The sequence below is a fragment of the Arachis hypogaea genome, chromosome 18 (assembly GCF_003086295.3).
Source record: "Arachis hypogaea cultivar Tifrunner chromosome 18, arahy.Tifrunner.gnm2.J5K5, whole genome shotgun sequence".
NCBI classification, from domain to species: Eukaryota; Viridiplantae; Streptophyta; class Magnoliopsida; order Fabales; family Fabaceae; genus Arachis; species Arachis hypogaea.
In genome coordinates, this window is record NC_092053.1 from 43,786,187 (window position 1) to 43,803,001 (window position 16,815).

At 40.3% G+C, this 16,815-nt stretch overlaps 2 non-coding genes across 2 annotated transcripts; one reads left to right on the forward strand and one right to left on the reverse strand.

Moving 5' to 3' along the window:
* Positions 1-4,450: 4,450 nt before the first annotated feature.
* On the reverse strand, positions 4,451-4,558 carry LOC112773628 (small nucleolar RNA R71). The gene has a single exon (XR_003188169.1). It is a non-coding gene; the product is annotated as a small nucleolar RNA R71 (small nucleolar RNA).
* An 11,899-nt stretch (positions 4,559-16,457) lies between these two features.
* LOC112774912 (small nucleolar RNA R71) lies at positions 16,458-16,564 on the forward strand. The gene has a single exon (XR_003189366.1). It is a non-coding gene; the product is annotated as a small nucleolar RNA R71 (small nucleolar RNA).
* Positions 16,565-16,815: the final 251 nt, after the last annotated feature.

A 16,815-nucleotide genomic window follows, 5' to 3' on the forward strand; every position in this document is an offset into this window, starting at 1 on the left:
TAGGAGAATCAATAACACTATCTGAACTCTGAGTTCCTATAGATGCCAATCATTCTGAACTTCAATGGATAAAGTGAGATGCCAAAACTATTCAAGAGGCAAAAATCTATAAGTCCCGCTCATATGATTGCAGCTATGTTTCATTGATAGTTTGGAATTTATAGTATATTCTCTTCTTTTTATCCTATTTGATTTTCAGTTGCTTGGGGACAAGCAACAATTTAAGTTTGGTGTTGTGATGAGCGGATAATTTATACGCTTTTTGACATTGTTTTTAGTATGTTTTTAGTAGGATCTAGTTACTTTTAGGGATGTTTTCATTAGTTTTTATTTTAAATTCACATTTCTGGACTTTACTATGAGTTTGTGTGTTTTTCTGTGATTTCAGGTATTTTCTGGCTGAAATTGAGGGACTTGAGCAGAAATCAGATTCAGAGGTTGAAGAAGGACTGCTGATGCTGTTTGATTCTGACCTCCCTGCATTCAAAATGGATTTTCTGGAGCTACAGAACTCGAAATGGCGCGCTTCTAATTGCGTTGTAAAGTAGACATCCAGGGCTTTCCATCAATATATAATAGTCCATACTTTAACCAAGAATAGATGACGTAAACTGGCGTTCAACGCCAGCTTTCTACCCAAATCTGGCGTCCAGCGCCAGAAAAGGAGCCAAAACCAGAGTTGAACGCCCAAACTGGCACAAAAGCTGGCGTTCAACTCCAGAAAGGACCTCTACACGTGCAACACTCAAGCTCAGCCCAAGCACACACCAAGTGGGCCCCGGAAGTGGATTTATGCACCAATTACTTACTTCTGTAAACCCTAGTAGCTAGTTTATTATAAATAGGACATTTCACTATTGTATTTGACATCTTTGGATTATCTTTTGATCCTTTGATCATCCTGGATCCTGGATTGTATTTTGATCCTGTGATCACGTTTTAGGGGGCTGGCCATCTCGGCCATGCCTGGACCTTTCACTTATGTATTTTCAACGGTAGAGTTTCTACACTCCATAGATTAAGGTGTGGAGCTCTGCTGTTCCTCAAAGATTAATGCAAAGTACTACTGTTTTCTATTCAATTCATCTTATTTTGCTTCTAAGATATCCATTCGCACCCAAGAACGTGATGAAGGCGATGATTATGTGTGACGCTCATCACCATTCTCCCCTATGAACACGTGCCTGACAAACACCTCCGTTCTACATGAAATAAGCTAGAATGAATATCTCTTAGATCTCCTAACCAGAATCTTCGTGGCGTAAGCTAGAATGATGGCGGCATTCAAGAGAATCCGGAAAGTCTAAACCTTGTCTGTGGTATTCCGAGTAGGATTCAATGATTGGATGACTGTGACGAGCTTCAAACTCGCGAGTGCTGGGCGTTAGTGACAGACGCAAAAGGAGGGTGAATCCTATTCCAGCATGATCGAGAACCGACAGATGATTAGCCGTGCTGTGACAGAGCATGTGAGCATATTTTTCACTGAGAGGAGGGGATGTAGCCACTGACAACGGTGATGCCCTTGCATAAAGCCAGCCATGGAAAGGAGTAAGACTGATTGGATGAAGATAGCAGGAAAGCAGAGGTTCAGAGGAACGAAAAGCATCTCCATTCGCTTATCTGAAATTCCTAGCAATGAATTACATAAGTACCTCTATCCCTATTCTATTATTTATTATTCGAAAACATCATTATCAATTTATATCTGCCTGACTGAGATTTGCAAGGTGACCATAGCTTGCTTCATACCAACAATCTCCGTGGGATTCGACCCTTACTCACGTAAGGTATTACTTGGACGACCCAGTGCACTTGCTGGTTACTTGTATCGAAGTTGTGAACCAAGGTATTGGCACCATGTTCTTGGCGCCATTGCCAGGGAAAGAAAGAGCCATGAATTTTACATAATTAAAGTGTAATCATGATTACGCGTACCAAATTGCTCACGTTGCCAGGGATTGTTCGAGCCTGGACATCATAATTTCGTGCACCAAGTTTTTGGCGCCGTTGCTGGGGATTGTTTGAGTATGGACAACTGACGGTTCATCCTGTTGCTCAGATTAGGTAATTTTCTTTTTATTTTCTTTTCAAAAATTCTTCAAAAAATTTTTCAAAATTTTCTCATCTGTTTTCGAAAAAAAAAATAAAAATGTTTTCAAAAATTTATTCAAAATTTTTAAAGAATGAATTCTAGTGTTTCATGAAGCATGTGAAGCCTGGCTGGCTGTAAAGCCATGTCTAAATTCTTTTGGACTGAGGCTTCCAACCATCAGCTCTTATACGACTGTAGGGTATGTCAGGCTTGTCATGTCTGAATTACATGCTGAAGCTTGGCTGGCCATTGGCCATGTCTAGTGTTTTGGACCGGAGCTTTCATTGAAAGCTTGGCTGGCTAGTGAGCCATGTCTAATTCCTGGACTGAAGCTTTAGACTAAGAATGCAAGATTCCTGGAATTCATGTTAAAAATTTTGGAATCCTTATTTTTTCTTTTTCATATAATTTTCAAAAAAAAAATCCAAAAAAATTAGAAAATCATAAAAATCAAAAATAGTTTTGTGTTTCTTGTTTAAGTCATTAGTCATGTCATAAGTTTGGTGTCAATTGCATGTGCATCTTGCATTTTTCAAAAATTCATGCATTCATAGTGTTCTTCATGATCTTCAAGTTGTTCTTGGTAAGTCTTCTTGTTTGATCTTGATGTTTTCTTGTTTTGCATCTTTAGTTGTTTTTCATGTGCATTTTTCGTTTGTTAGAGTCTAAACATGAAAGATTTCTAAGTTTGGTGTCTTACATGTTTTCTTTGCATTAAAAATTTTTCAAAAATAAGTTCTTGGTGTTCTTCTTGACATTCAAAATGTTCTTGGTGATCATCTTGACATTCATAGCATTCTTGCATGCATTCATTATTTTGATCTAAAAATTTCATGCATTGCATAATTTTCATGTTTTTCATAAAAATTTCAAAAATCAAAAAAATATCTTTCCCTTTTTCTCTCATCAAATTCGAAAATTTGAGTTGACTTTTTCAAAAATTTTTAAAACCAAGTTGTTTCTTATGAGTCAAATCAAATTTTCAATTTGAAAATCTTATCTTTTTCAAAATCTTTTTCAAAAATCAAATCCTTTTCAAAATTCTTAGTTATTTTCGAAAATTCTAAAAATATTTTTCAAAAATATTTTTCTTATTTTTATACCAAATTTACGAAAATAACAATAGCAATTAATGTTTTGATTCAAAAATTTCAAGTTTGTTACTTGCTTGTTAAAAAAGATTCAAACTTTAAGTTCTAGAATCATATCTTGTGATTTCTTGTGAATCAAGTCATTAATTATGATTTTAAAAATAAAATCCTTTTCAAAACTGATTTCTATCATGACTTTTTCAAAAATATCTTCTTATCTTATCTTTTTCAAAAATATGATTTCAAAATATCTTTTCTAACTTCCTAACTTCTTATCTTTTCAAAATTTGTTTCAACTAACTAACTAACTTTTTGTTTGTTTCTTAACTTTTTCAAAACTACCTAACTAACTCTCTCTCTCTAATTTTCGAAAATATCTTCCCTCTTTTTCAAAAATTTCTTTTTTTATTAACTAATTATTCGTATTTTTATTTTTGATTTAAAAAAAATTTTCGAAAAATACTAACACTTTTCAAAAACCATTTTCGAAAATCACTAACTCTTTTTCAAAAATATTTTTCGAAAATTCTCCCTCTCCCATCTTATTCTATTTGTTCATTCATTTACTAACATCTCATCTCACATCTCAACCATCCTCACAGTTGTGTTTCTTCCATTATATTACATTCTTTGTCTACTCCTCTTCTTCTACTCACACAGGGATCCTATACTGTGGTATAAAGGATCCATATTATTATTATTATTTTTTCTGTGCCGTCTTCTTTGTCATATGAGCAGGAGCAAGGACAAGAATATTCTTGTTGAAGCAGATCCAGAACCTGAAAGGACTCTGAAGAGAAAATTAAGAGAAGCTAAATTACAACAATCCAGAAATAACCTTTCAGAAATTTTTGAACAGGAAGAGGAGATGGCAGCCGAAAATAATAATAATGTAAGGAAGATGCTTGGTGAATTTACTGCACCTAATTCCAATTTACATGGAAGAAGCATCTCCATTCCTGCCATTGGAGCAAACAACTTTGAGCTGAAACCTCAATTAGTTTCTCTGATGCAGCAGAACTGCAAGTTTCATGGACTTCCATCTGAAGATCCTTTTCAGTTCTTAACTGAATTCTTGCAGATATGTGATACTGTTAAGACTAATGGAGTAGATCCTGAAGTCTACAGGCTCATGCTTTTCCCTTTTGCTGTAAGAGACAGAGCTAGATTATGGTTGGATTCTCAACCCAAAGACAGCCTGAACTCTTGGGATAAGCTGGTCACGGCTTTCTTAGCCAAGTACTTTCCTCCTCAAAAGCTGAGCAAGCTTAGAGCTGATGTTCAAACCTTCAGACAGAAAGAAGGTGAATCCCTCTATGAAGCTTGGGAAAGATACAAACAGTTGACCAAAAAGTGTCCTTCTGACATGCTTTCAGAATGGACCATCCTGGATATATTCTATGATGGTTTATCTGAGCTATCAAAGATGTCACTAGACACTTCTGCAGGTGGATCCATTCACCTAAAGAAAACGCCTGCAGAAGCTCAAGAACTCATTGACATGGTTGCTAATAACCAGTTCATGTACACTTCTGAAAGGAATCCTGTGAGTAATGGGACGCCTATGAAGAAGAGAGTTCTTGAAATTGATACTCTGAATGCCATATTGGCTCAGAATAAAATATTGACTCAGCAAGTCAATATGATCTCTCAGAGTCTGCATGGAATGTAAGCTGCATCCAACAGTACTCAAGACGCTTCTTATGAAGAAGAAGCTTATGATCCTGAGAACCCTGCAATAGCAGAGGTAAATTACTTAGGTGAACCTTATGGAAACACCTATAACTCATCATGGAGAAATCATCCAAATTTCTCATGGAAGGATCAAAAGCCTCAACAAGGCTTTAATAATGGTAGAAGAAACAGGTTTAGCAATAGCAAGCCTTTTCCATCATCCACTCAGCAACAGACAGAGAACTCTGAACAAAATACTTCTAATTTAGCAAATTTAGTCTCTTATCTATCTAAGGCCACTGTAAGTTTCATGAATGAAACAAGGTCTTCCATTAGAAATCTAGAAGCACAAGTGGGCCAGCTGAGTAAAAGGATCACTGAAATCCCTCCTAGTACTCTCCCAAGCAATACAGAAGAGAATGCAAAGGGAGAGTGCAAGGCCATTGACATAAGCATCATGGCCGAACCTATGAGAAGAGGAGAGGACGTGAATCCCAAGGAGGAAGACCTCCTGGGACGTCCAGTGATCAATAAGGAGCTTCCCTCTGAGGAACCAAAGGACTCTGAGGCTCATCTAGAGACCATAGAGATTCCATTAAGCCCCCTTATGCCCTTCATGAGCTCAGATGAGTATTCCTCTTCTGAAGAGAATGAGGATGTTACTGAAGAGCAAACTGCCAAGTTTCTTGGTGCAATCATGAAGCTGAATGCCAAATTATTTGGCATTGATACTTGGGAAGTTGAACCTCCCTTGTTCATCAATGAACTAAGTGATCTGGATCAACTGATATTGCCTCAGAAGAGACAGGATCTTGGAAAGTTCATAATACCTTGTACCATAGGCACCATGATCTTTAAGGCTCTGTGTGACCTTGGTTCAGGAATAAACCTCATGCCCCTCTCTATAATAGAGAAACTGGGAATCTATGGGGTGCAAGCTGCTAAAATCTCATTAGAGATGGCAGACAATTCAAGAAAACAGGTATATGGACAAGTAGAGGACGTATTAGTAAAGGTTGAAGGCCTTTACATCCCTGCTGATTTCATAGTCCTGGATACTGGAAAGGAAGAGGATGAATCCATCATCCTAGGAAGACCTTTCTTGGTCACAGCAAGAGCTGTGATTGATGTTGACAGAGGTGAAATAGTCCTTCAATGGAATGAGGACTCCCTTGTGTTTAAAACTCAAGGATCTCCCTCTGCAACCATGGAGAGGAAGCAGAAAAAGCTTCTCTCAAAGCAGAGTCAACCAGAGCCCCCACAGTCAAACTCTAAGTTTGGTGTTGAACTCCCATATCCAAACTCTAAGTTTGGTGTTGGAGAGTTTCAACAATGCTCTGAACATCTGTAAGGCTCCATGAGAGCCCACTGTCAAGCTATTGACATTAAAGAAGCGCTTGTTGGGAGGCAACCCAATTTTTATTTATCTAACTATATTTTTCTTAGTTATATGTCTTTATAGGTTGATGATCATGTGGAGTCATAAAATAAATAGAAAAATTGAAAACAAAATCAAAAACAGCAGAAGAAAAATCACACCCTGGAGGAGCATCTGTCTGGCGTTCAGCGCCAGAACAGAGCATGGTTCTGGCGCTGAACGCCCAAAATGGGCAGCTTCTGGGCGCTGAACGCCAGAACAGGCATGGTTCTGGCGTTCAACGCCAGAAATGGCATACAAATGGGCGTTGAACGCCCAAAATGGCCACCAACCTGGCGCTGAACGCCCAGAGTTGTGTACAAAGGCATTTTTACATGCCTAATGGGTGCAGGGATGTAAATCCTTGAACACCTCAGGATCTGTGGACCCACAGGAACCACTCAGGATCTGTGGACCCCACAGGATCCCCACCTACCTCCACTCACTTCTTCTCACCACTCTCTTTCACACAACCCCATAAACACTCTTCCCCAAAAACCCTTCACCAATCACCTCAAACTCTCTTCCCCATCACCTCTTCACCACTCACATACATCCACTCTTCCCCATAAACCTACCTCATAAACTCCACCCACCTTCAAAATTCAAAACCAATTTTCCACCCAAACCCACCCATATGGCCGAAACCTTTCCCCCCTCCCTTCCCTATATAAAGATCTCCATTCTTCATCAAATTCACACAACACACCCCTCTACACTCCTCTTGGCCGAAACCACATCTCCCTCTCCCTCTCCATATTTCTTCTTCTTCTTCTATTCTTTTGTTTATTGCTCGAGGGCGAGCAATATTCTAAGTTTGGTGTGGTAAAAGCATAAGCTTTTTGTTTTTCCATTACCATTGATGGCACCTAAGACCGGAGAATCCTCTAGAAAGGGGAAGGGGAAGATGAAAGCATCCACCTCCGAGTCATGGGAGATGGAAAGGTTCATCTCCAAAGCCCATCAAGACCACTTCTATGATGTTGTGGCCAAGAAGAAGGTGATCCCTGAGGTCCCTTTCAAACTCAAAAGAAATGAGTATCCGGAGATCCAACATGAAATTCAAAGAAGAGGTTGGGAAGTTCTAACAAATCCAATCCAACAAGTCGGCATCCTAATGGTTCAAGAGTTCTATGCTAATGCATGAATCACCAAGAACCAATATCAAAGTAGGAACCCGAATCCAAAGAACTATGTTACAATGGTTCGGGGGAAATACTTAGATTTTAGTCTGGAGAATGTGAGGTTGGCATTTAACTTGCCCATTATGCAAGGAGATGAACGCCCCTACACTAGAAGGGTCAACTTTAATCAAAGGTTGGACCAAGTCCTTATGGACATATGTGTAGAAGGAGCTCGATGGAGGATTGACTCCAAAGGCAAGCCGGTTCAACTAAGAAGATTGGACCTCAAGCCTGTAGCTAGAGGATGGTTGGAGTTCATTCAATGCTCAATCATTCCCACTAGCAACCGGTCTGAAGTTACTATAGACCGGGCCATCATGATCCATAGCATCATGATTGGAGAAGAGGTAGAAGTTCATGAGATTATACCTCAAGAACTCTACAAGGTGGCTGACAAGTCCTCCACCATGGCAAGGTTAGCCTTTCCTCACCTCATCTGCCACCTATGCAATTCGGCTGGGATTGACATAGAGGGAGATATCCTCATTAAAGAGGACAAGCCCATCACTAAGAAAAAGATGGAGCAAGCAAGAGAGCCCATTCATGGAGCTCAAGAGGCGTATGAAGCTCATCACCATGAGATCCCGGAGATGCCTCAAATGCACTTTCCTCCACAAAACTATTGGGAGCAAATCAACACCTCCCTAGGAGAATTGAGTTCCAATATGGGACAACTAAGGGTGGAACATCAAGAGCACTCCATCATGCTTCATGAAATAAGAGAAGATCAAAAAGCAATGAGGGAGGAGCAACAAAGACAAGGAAGGGACATAGAAGAGCTCAAAGACATCATTGATACCTCAAGAAGGAAACGCCACCATCACTAAGGTGGATTCATTCCTTGTTCTTATTCCTTCTGTTTTTTGTTTTCTATGTTATGTGCTTATCTGTGTTTGTGTCTTCATTACATGATCATTAGTAGTTAGTAACTTTGTCTTAAAGTTATGAATGTCCTATGAATCCATCACCTCTCTTAAATGAAAAATGTTTTAATTCAAAAGAACAAGAAGTACATGAGTTTCGAATTTATCCTTGAACTTAGCTTAATTATATTGATGTGGTGACAATGCTTCTTGTTTTCTGAATGTATGCTTGAACAGTGCATATGTCTTTTGAAGTTGTTGTTTAAGAATGTTAAATATGTTGGCTTTTGAAAGAATGATGACTAGGAGACATGTTATTTGATAATCTGAAAAATCATAAAAATGATTCTTGAAGCAAGAAAAAGCAGCAAAGAACAGAGCTTGCAGAAAAAAAAAAGAAGAAAAAAAATAGGCGAAAAAAATAGAAAAAAAAAGAGAGAAAAAGCAAGCAGAAAACGCCAAAAGCTCTTAAAACCAAGAGGCAAGAGCAAAAAGCCAATAACCCTTAAAACCAAAAGGCAAGGGCAAATAAAAAGGATCCCAAGGCTTTGAGCATCAGTGGATAGGAGGGCCTAAAGGAATAAAATCCTGGTCTAAGCGGCTAAACCAAGCTGTCCCTAACCATGTGCTTGTGGCGTGTAGGTGTCAAGTGAAAACTTGAGACTGAGCGGTTAAAGTCAAGGTCCAAAGAAAAAAAAAAGAGTGTGCTTAAGAACCCTGGACACCTCTAATTGGGGACTTTAGCAAAGCTGAGTCACAATCTGAAAAGGTTCACCCAATTATGTGTCTGTGGCATTTATGTATCCGGTGGTAATACTGGAAAACAAAGTGCTTAGGGCCACGGCCAAGACTCATAAAATAGCTGTGTTCAAGAATCATCATACTGAACTAGGAGAATCAATAACACTATCTGAACTCTGAGTTCCTATAGATGCCAATCATTCTGAACTTCAATGGATAAAGTGAGATGCCAAAACTATTCAAGAGGCAAAAATCTATAAGTCCCGCTCATATGATTGCAGCTATGTTTCATTGATAGTTTGGAATTTATAGTATATTCTCTTCTTTTTATCCTATTTGATTTTCAGTTGCTTGGGGACAAGCAACAATTTAAGTTTGGTGTTGTGATGAGCGGATAATTTATACGCTTTTTGACATTATTTTTAGTATGTTTTTAGTAGGATCTAGTTACTTTTAGGGATGTTTTCATTAGTTTTTATGTTAAATTCACATTTCTGGACTTTACTATGAGTTTGTGTGTTTTTCTATGATTTCAGGTATTTTTTGGCTGAAATTGAGGGACTTGAGCAGAAATCAGATTCAGAGGTTGAAGAAGGACTGCTGATGCTGTTGGATTCTGACCTCCCTGCACTCAAAATGTATTTTCTGGAGTTACAAAACTCGAAATGGCGCGCTTCCAATTGCGTTGGAAAGTAGACATCCAGGGCTTTCCAACGATATATAATAGTCCATACTTTGGCTAAGAATAGACGACGTAAACTGGCGTTCAACGCCAGCTTTCTACCCAAATCTGGCGTCCAGCGCCAGAAAAGGAGCCAAAACCAGAGTTGAACGCCCAAACTGGCACAAAAGCTGGCGGTCAACTCCAGAAAGGACCTCTACACGTGCAACACTCAAGCTCAGCCCAAGCACACACCAAGTGGGCCCCGGAAGTGGATTTATGCATCAATTACTTACTTCTGTAAACCCTAGTAGCTAGTTTATTATAAATAGGACATTTCACTATTGTATTTGACATCTTTGGATTATCTTTTGATCCTTTGTTCATCCTGGATCCTGGATTGTATTTTGATCCTGTGATCACGTTTTAGGGGGCTGGCCATCTCGGCCATGCCTGGACCTTTCACTTATGTATTTTCAACGGTAGAGTTTCTACACTCCATAGATTAAGGTGTGGAGCTCTGCTGTTCCTCAAAGATTAATGCCAAGTACTACTGTTTTCTATTCAATTCATCTTATTTCGCTTCTAAGATATCCATTCGCACCCAAGAACATGATGAAGGTGATGATTATGTGTGACGCTCATCACCATTCTCCCCTATGAACACGTGCCTGACAAACACCTCTGTTCTACATGAAATAAGCTAGAATGAATATCTCTTAGATCTCCTAACCAGAATCTTCGTGGCGTAAGCTAGAATGATGGCGGCATTCAAGAGAATCCAGAAAGTCTAAACCTTGTCTGTGGTATTCCGAGTAGGATTCAATGATTGGATGACTGTGACGAGCTTCAAACTCGCGAGTGCTGGGCGTTAGTGACAGACGCAAAAGGAGGGTGAATCCTATTCCAGCATGATCGAGAACCGACAGATGATTAGCCGTGCTGTGACAGAGCATGTGAGCATATTTTTCACTGAGAGGAGGGGATGTAGCCACTGACAACGGTGATGCCCTTACATAAAGCCAGCCATGGAAAGGAGTAAGACTGATTGGATGAAAATAGCAGGAAAGCAGAGGTTCAGAGGAACGAAAAGCATCTCCATTCGCTTATCTGAAATTCCTACCAATGAATTACATAAGTACCTCTATCCCTATTCTATTATTTATTATTCGAAAACATCATTATCAATTTATATCTGCCTGACTGAGATTTGCAAGGTGACCATAGCTTGCTTCATACCAACAATCTCCGTGGGATTCGACCCTTACTCACGTAAGGTATTACTTGGACGACCCAGTGCACTTGCTGGTTAGTTGTATCGAAGTTGTGAACCATGGTATTGGCACCATGTTCTTGGCGCCATTGCCAGGGAAAGAAAGAGCCATGAATTTTACATAATTAAAGTGTAATCAAGATTACGCGTACCAAGTTGCTCACGTTGCCAGGGATTGTTCGAGCCTGGACATCACAATTTCGTGCACCAGACCTCCTCACGAGTTCAAACCACCCCTTGGCTTCTGGGCTAAGGTCTCCCCTCTTGATGAACCGGGGTCTCCGATCTCCATAGCTCTCCTAGTCAGCTGCTATAACACAGATGTCAGTCACTATCTCAGTGAGCTCATCGTTGTCTTGGCTTTTACTTATCCTTGTATGATAGCTAGGCTCATCAAAGTGTGGTGATTTCAGGTGAAGAGTTCTTATTATCGCATTTGGACTGAAGTCTACCTCCCTTCCCCTTACATAGCTTTTGAAGGTTGGGGCTCTGGTTTTGTCTTCTCTGACCACATTCGCGTAGAACTCTTTGATGAGGTTTGCATTGATCTTCCCCTCTGGATTGGTGAGCAATTGCCACCCTCTTTCTTCAATCTTCTCCCGAATCTGTGGGCATTCGTCTTCATTGATTTGGAAGGTTAACTCGGGCAGTATCTTTTTGAGATTTATCCGCTCAAATTCTCGTTCATGGAAGGCAGTCTTGAATCTCTTCTCGTCGAAGAAAATGTTCTCCGTTGGTTCCTTCCTCTTCTGCCTCTTGGAGCTTGATGATGCCATGAAGCAAAAAGGGTGTAGTGAAGGGAAGAGGTGTGGGATTTAGAGAGTGAGAAGTTGAAGAATTGGTTGCTGGAAAGTGAAGTGCAAGGGGTATGATTTTCGAACATGGAGATGGTGTGGATTTGATTCATTTATATAGGGAAGTGATGAAGAGATGAAAGGTGTGGATTGATGGGATTAGTGTATGATGAACGGATGGGGTTTTATATGGAGTAAGCACGAGGATTCTCAACTTTATGATGGAGTTGGTTCGCTTTCCAAGTTTGTTCTTCCTCCAATGTTGCATGGCAACCATTCCCAATGCATTCCCCTTGAGGCACGTGTGTAGTGCCCTCTTCATGAAGTGGCCGAACCTTTCCCATTAAATTATCCAATCAATCTCTTTCAATGCTCCTTTCCTTTCCCTGTAAAGATAAAATAAAAAAAGTAAGAATTATCACAAAAAGAAATCACTTTAAATTTTTACGGCTAAAATAATAAAGAGATGAAAAGATGAGATTGTTTATTCATGAACTCCAACTAACTAACTAACTGTGTATCCTTATATGCATTTTGGTGGCACCATGGGGTGACACCAAACTTAGTTTGGAGCACTGTGATCAAAAGTCTTATTCAAAGCTCCAAGACTAGCATGCTCTCTGTTGCATTCATGCTTTCTTGGTACGCTTTGAACACCAAACTTGTTCTTCACTATATAATGCAATATAAGAAATTCACCAAGTTTGGGTTGGAATTCATGAATATTGACTTATTCAATAGTAAAAGTGATGAGCGGATAATTTATACGCTTTTTGACATTGTTTTTAGTATGTTTTTAGTAGGATCTAGTTACTTTTAGGGATGTTTTTAATAGATTTTGTGTTAAATTCACATTTCTGGACTTTACTATGAGTTTGTGTGTTTTTCTGTGATTTCAGGTATTTTCTGGCTGAAATTGAGGGACTTGAGCAGAAATCAGATTCAGAGGTTGAAGAAGGACTGCTGATGCTGTTGGATTCTGACCTCCCTGCACTCAAAGTGGATTTTCTGGAGCTACAAAACTCGAAATGGCACGCTTCCAATTGCGTTGGAAAGTATACATCTAGGGCTTTCCAGCAATATATAATAGTCCATACTTTGGCCAAGAATTGACGACGTAAACTGGCGTTCAACGCCAGCCTTCTGCCCAAATCTGGAGTCCAGCGCGAGAAAAGGATCCAAAACCAGAGTTGAACGCCCAAACTGGCATAGAAACTGGCGTTCAACTCCACAAATGGCCTCTGCACGTGCTACACTTAAGCTCAGCCCAAACACACACCAAGTGGGCCCCGGAAGTGGATTTATGCATCAATTACTTACTCATGTAAACCCTAGTGACTAGTTTATTATAAATAGGACCTTTTACTATTGTATTAGGTATCTTTTGATCATCTTTGGATCCGGGATTGTATTTTGATCCTGTGATCTCGTTTAGGGGGCTGGCCATCTCGGCCATGCCTGGACCTTCACTTATGTATTTTCATACGGTAGAGTTTCTACACTCCATAGATTAAGGTGTGGAGCTCTGCTGTTCCTCAAAGATTAATGCAAAGTACTACTGTTTTCTATTCAATTCTTCTTATTTTGCTTCTAAGATATCCATTCGCACCCAAGAACGTAATGAAGGTGATGATTATGTGTGACGCTCATCACCATTCTCCCCTATGAACGCGTGCCTGACAAACACTTCTGTTCTACATGAATTAAGCTAGAATGAGTATCTCTTAGATCTCCTAACCAGAATCTTCGTGGCGTAAGCTAGAATGATGGCGGCATTCAAGAGAATCCGGAAAGTCTAAACCTTGTCTGTGGTATTCCAAGTAGGATTCAATGATTGAATGACTGTGACGAGCTCCGAACTCGCGATTGCAGGGCGTTAGTGACAGACGCAAAAGGATAGTAAATCCTATTCCGACATGATCGAGAACCGACAGATGAATAGCCGTGCCGTGACAGGGTGCGTGAGCATATTATTCACTAAGAGGATAAGATGAAGCCATTGATGAGGGTGATGCCTCCAGACGATTAGCCGTGCCGTGACAGGGCATTGGATCATTTTCCCGTGAGATGACCGAAAGTAGCCATTGACAGTGGTGATGTATCACATAAAGCCAGCCATGGAAAGGAGTAAGACTGATTGGATGAAGATAGCAGGAAAGTAGAGGTTCAGAGGAACGAAAAGCATCTCCATTCGCTTAACTGAAATTCCTACCAATGATTTACATAAGTATCTCTATCCCTATTTTATTATATAATATTCGAAAACACCATTATCACTTTATATCTGCCTGACTGAGATTTACAAGGTGACCATAGCTTGCTTCATACCAACAATCTCCGTGGGATTCGACCCTTACTCACGTAAGGTATTACTTGGACGACCCAGTGCACTTGCTGGTTAGTTGTATCGAAGTTGTGACAGACTGTAAAACTAGATCAGAGTATCTGGCCTAAGAAGCCATTACCAGACATCACAATTTCGTGCACCAAAAAGCTAATAAAACATGGGTTGCCTCCCATGAAGCGCTTCTTTAGCGTCACTAGCTTGACGTTTCTCCTTCATCAGGGAGGTTGATAATGCTTCAAGTCCTCCCCTCTTGCCTTGGACTTATATCCATTGGTTGTATCAATGATCTCCACATGTTCCAAGGAGAGGACTCTGTTAATAGTGAAGACCTTAGGTAACTGAGATGGTACAGTCGGGAGATTAGGGGGATATCTGGAAAGTAAGCTGAGATCACTTTATCTCCTAGAGAGAAGTCTTCCGTAGGGATCTTCTTGTTCCTCCACCCCCTTGGTACTTTCTTCTTTGTCCCTTTTGATGTTGCCTTGTTCTTTGTAACTTCTTCTTCTAAGGAAATTTTGTTGTTGTCTTCACATGTTTCTGGTAGTTTAGGTTCCTCCAGCTTTTCCTTGAGCTATGACAGCTGCTTATTTCCTTGTTCATCAACCAAGGGCTTTCCCAGTTGAGCTGGTTGTGCTTCAATGTTTGCTTCCTCTGTCAGCATTTCGTTACGATCTGTACTTGGTTCTTTATTTTCTTGGTCAGCTTCTTGGGAGAGTTTGAAGACATTGAAGCTGAGTTGTTCATTATGGATCCTCAATATTAGCTCCCCTCGCTCCACATCTATAAGTGCTCTGGCTGTAGCTAGGAATAGTCTTTCCAATATGATTGGGTGAGTGTGACTCTCTTCCATGTCCAAGATGACAAAGTCTGTGGGAAGAAAGTATTTCTCAACCTTTAACAACACATTTTCCACCACCCCTATTGCTTGTTTTTGAGTTTTGTCAGCCAGCCTGATGACCACATCTGTGGGCAATATCTCATTGATCTGCAATCTCTTCACCAGGGCTAAGGGCATTAAGTTGATGCTTGCTCCCAAATCGCAGAGTGCTCTATCAAACATTGTTTCTCCTATGGCACAGGGGACATGAAAACTCCTTGGATCTTTTCTTTTCGTAGGTAACTGTGGTTGAATGAGGGCACTGCACCCCTTGTTCATCACTATAGTCTGTCCTCCCTTGAGTGAGCTTTTCCTAGGAAGCAGCTCCTTCATATACTTGATATATGCAGGCATTTGTTGGATAGTCTTGATGAATGGTATGTTCACATGCAAAGATGCAAACAAGTCAACAAATCTTGAGTATATTCTCTTCTCCACAGCACCATTGAGCAGTTGGGGAAAAGGTGCATAGAGTCTCAGCAGCTCCTGTTTTGATATTTCTGGTTCTTGGTATTCTTTTTCCTCCTTCTCTGTTAGGTATCCTCAGGTTGTTCTGACAGCTTGCTTGGCTTGTCCTCAGTCTCCTTATCACTTATAGTGACCATCTTGCAATCTTCCCATCTTACTTTCTTTGTTTCACCTCTCGGATTCTTCTCTGTGTCACTTGGGAATCCATCTGTGGGTTTGGGAATTTGCTCAGAGAGATATCCTACTTGAGATTCCAACCTCTTGATTGTGTCTCTCTGGTTCTTGAAACTGGCTCGCACTTCCTCCTTGAATACCTTGTTGTCTTGGATATCCTTGCATATGCCTTCAAGTAGATTTTCAATCCTTGAGATTCTTTCATCAAATGATGATAGGTCAGGTTGGGGATGGTTGTTCTGGCCTTGATATGAATGTGGAGAGGTGTTGTTATTGGGATGTTGATATGGTCTAGATGTGAAATTGTTTGGATTTGGGCGTCTTTGATCAAGGCTTTGGTCTTGTTGATTTCTCCACCCAAAGTTTGGGTGATTCCTCCATCCAAGGTTGTAATTCTTGGAGTAAGGATCATGGTTCTGCCTAGGTGAATTCCCAATGTAGTTGGCTTGCTCCTGGCTACCCTCTGCTTCTTCATTCACTCCTTCTTGGGTTGTTGATGAAGTGGAGATTGCTGCTACTTGGTTCCTCTCCATCTTCTTGGTGAGGTCAGCCAGCTGCTGGGTAATGAGCTTGTTTTGGGCCAACAGAGCATCTACATTGTTTAGCTCCATTACTCCTCTTGTGTTCCCTCTTTCGGAAGCATAGAAGTAGTCATTCTCTGCTACTGTTTCAATGACATCTATAGCCTCTTCAATGGTTTTCTTCTTGTTCAAAGATCCTCCAGATGAATGGTCTACGGCCTTCTTTGACTCATAAGACAGCCCTTCATAGAAAATGTGCAGCTGCACCCATTCATTGAACATATCTGGTGGGCACCTCCTTGTTAGGTCTTTAAACCTCTCCCATGCTTCATATAGAGTCTCACCATCTTGTTGCCTAAAAGTTTGGACCTCAGCTCTCATCCTATTGATTCTTTGAGGAAGGTAAAATCTTGCTAAGAATTTGTTCACCACGTCTTCCCAAGTTGTCAAGCTTTCCCTTGGGAAAGATTCCAGCTACTTGGCTGCCTTATCCTTGAGTGAGAATGGAAACAAGAGCAGTCTATAGGTGTCAGGATGAACACCATTAGACTTCACTGTGTCACATATTCTCAGGAAGGTGGTTAAATGTTGATTTGGGTCCTCTTGGACACTTCCTCCGAACGAACAGTTGTTCT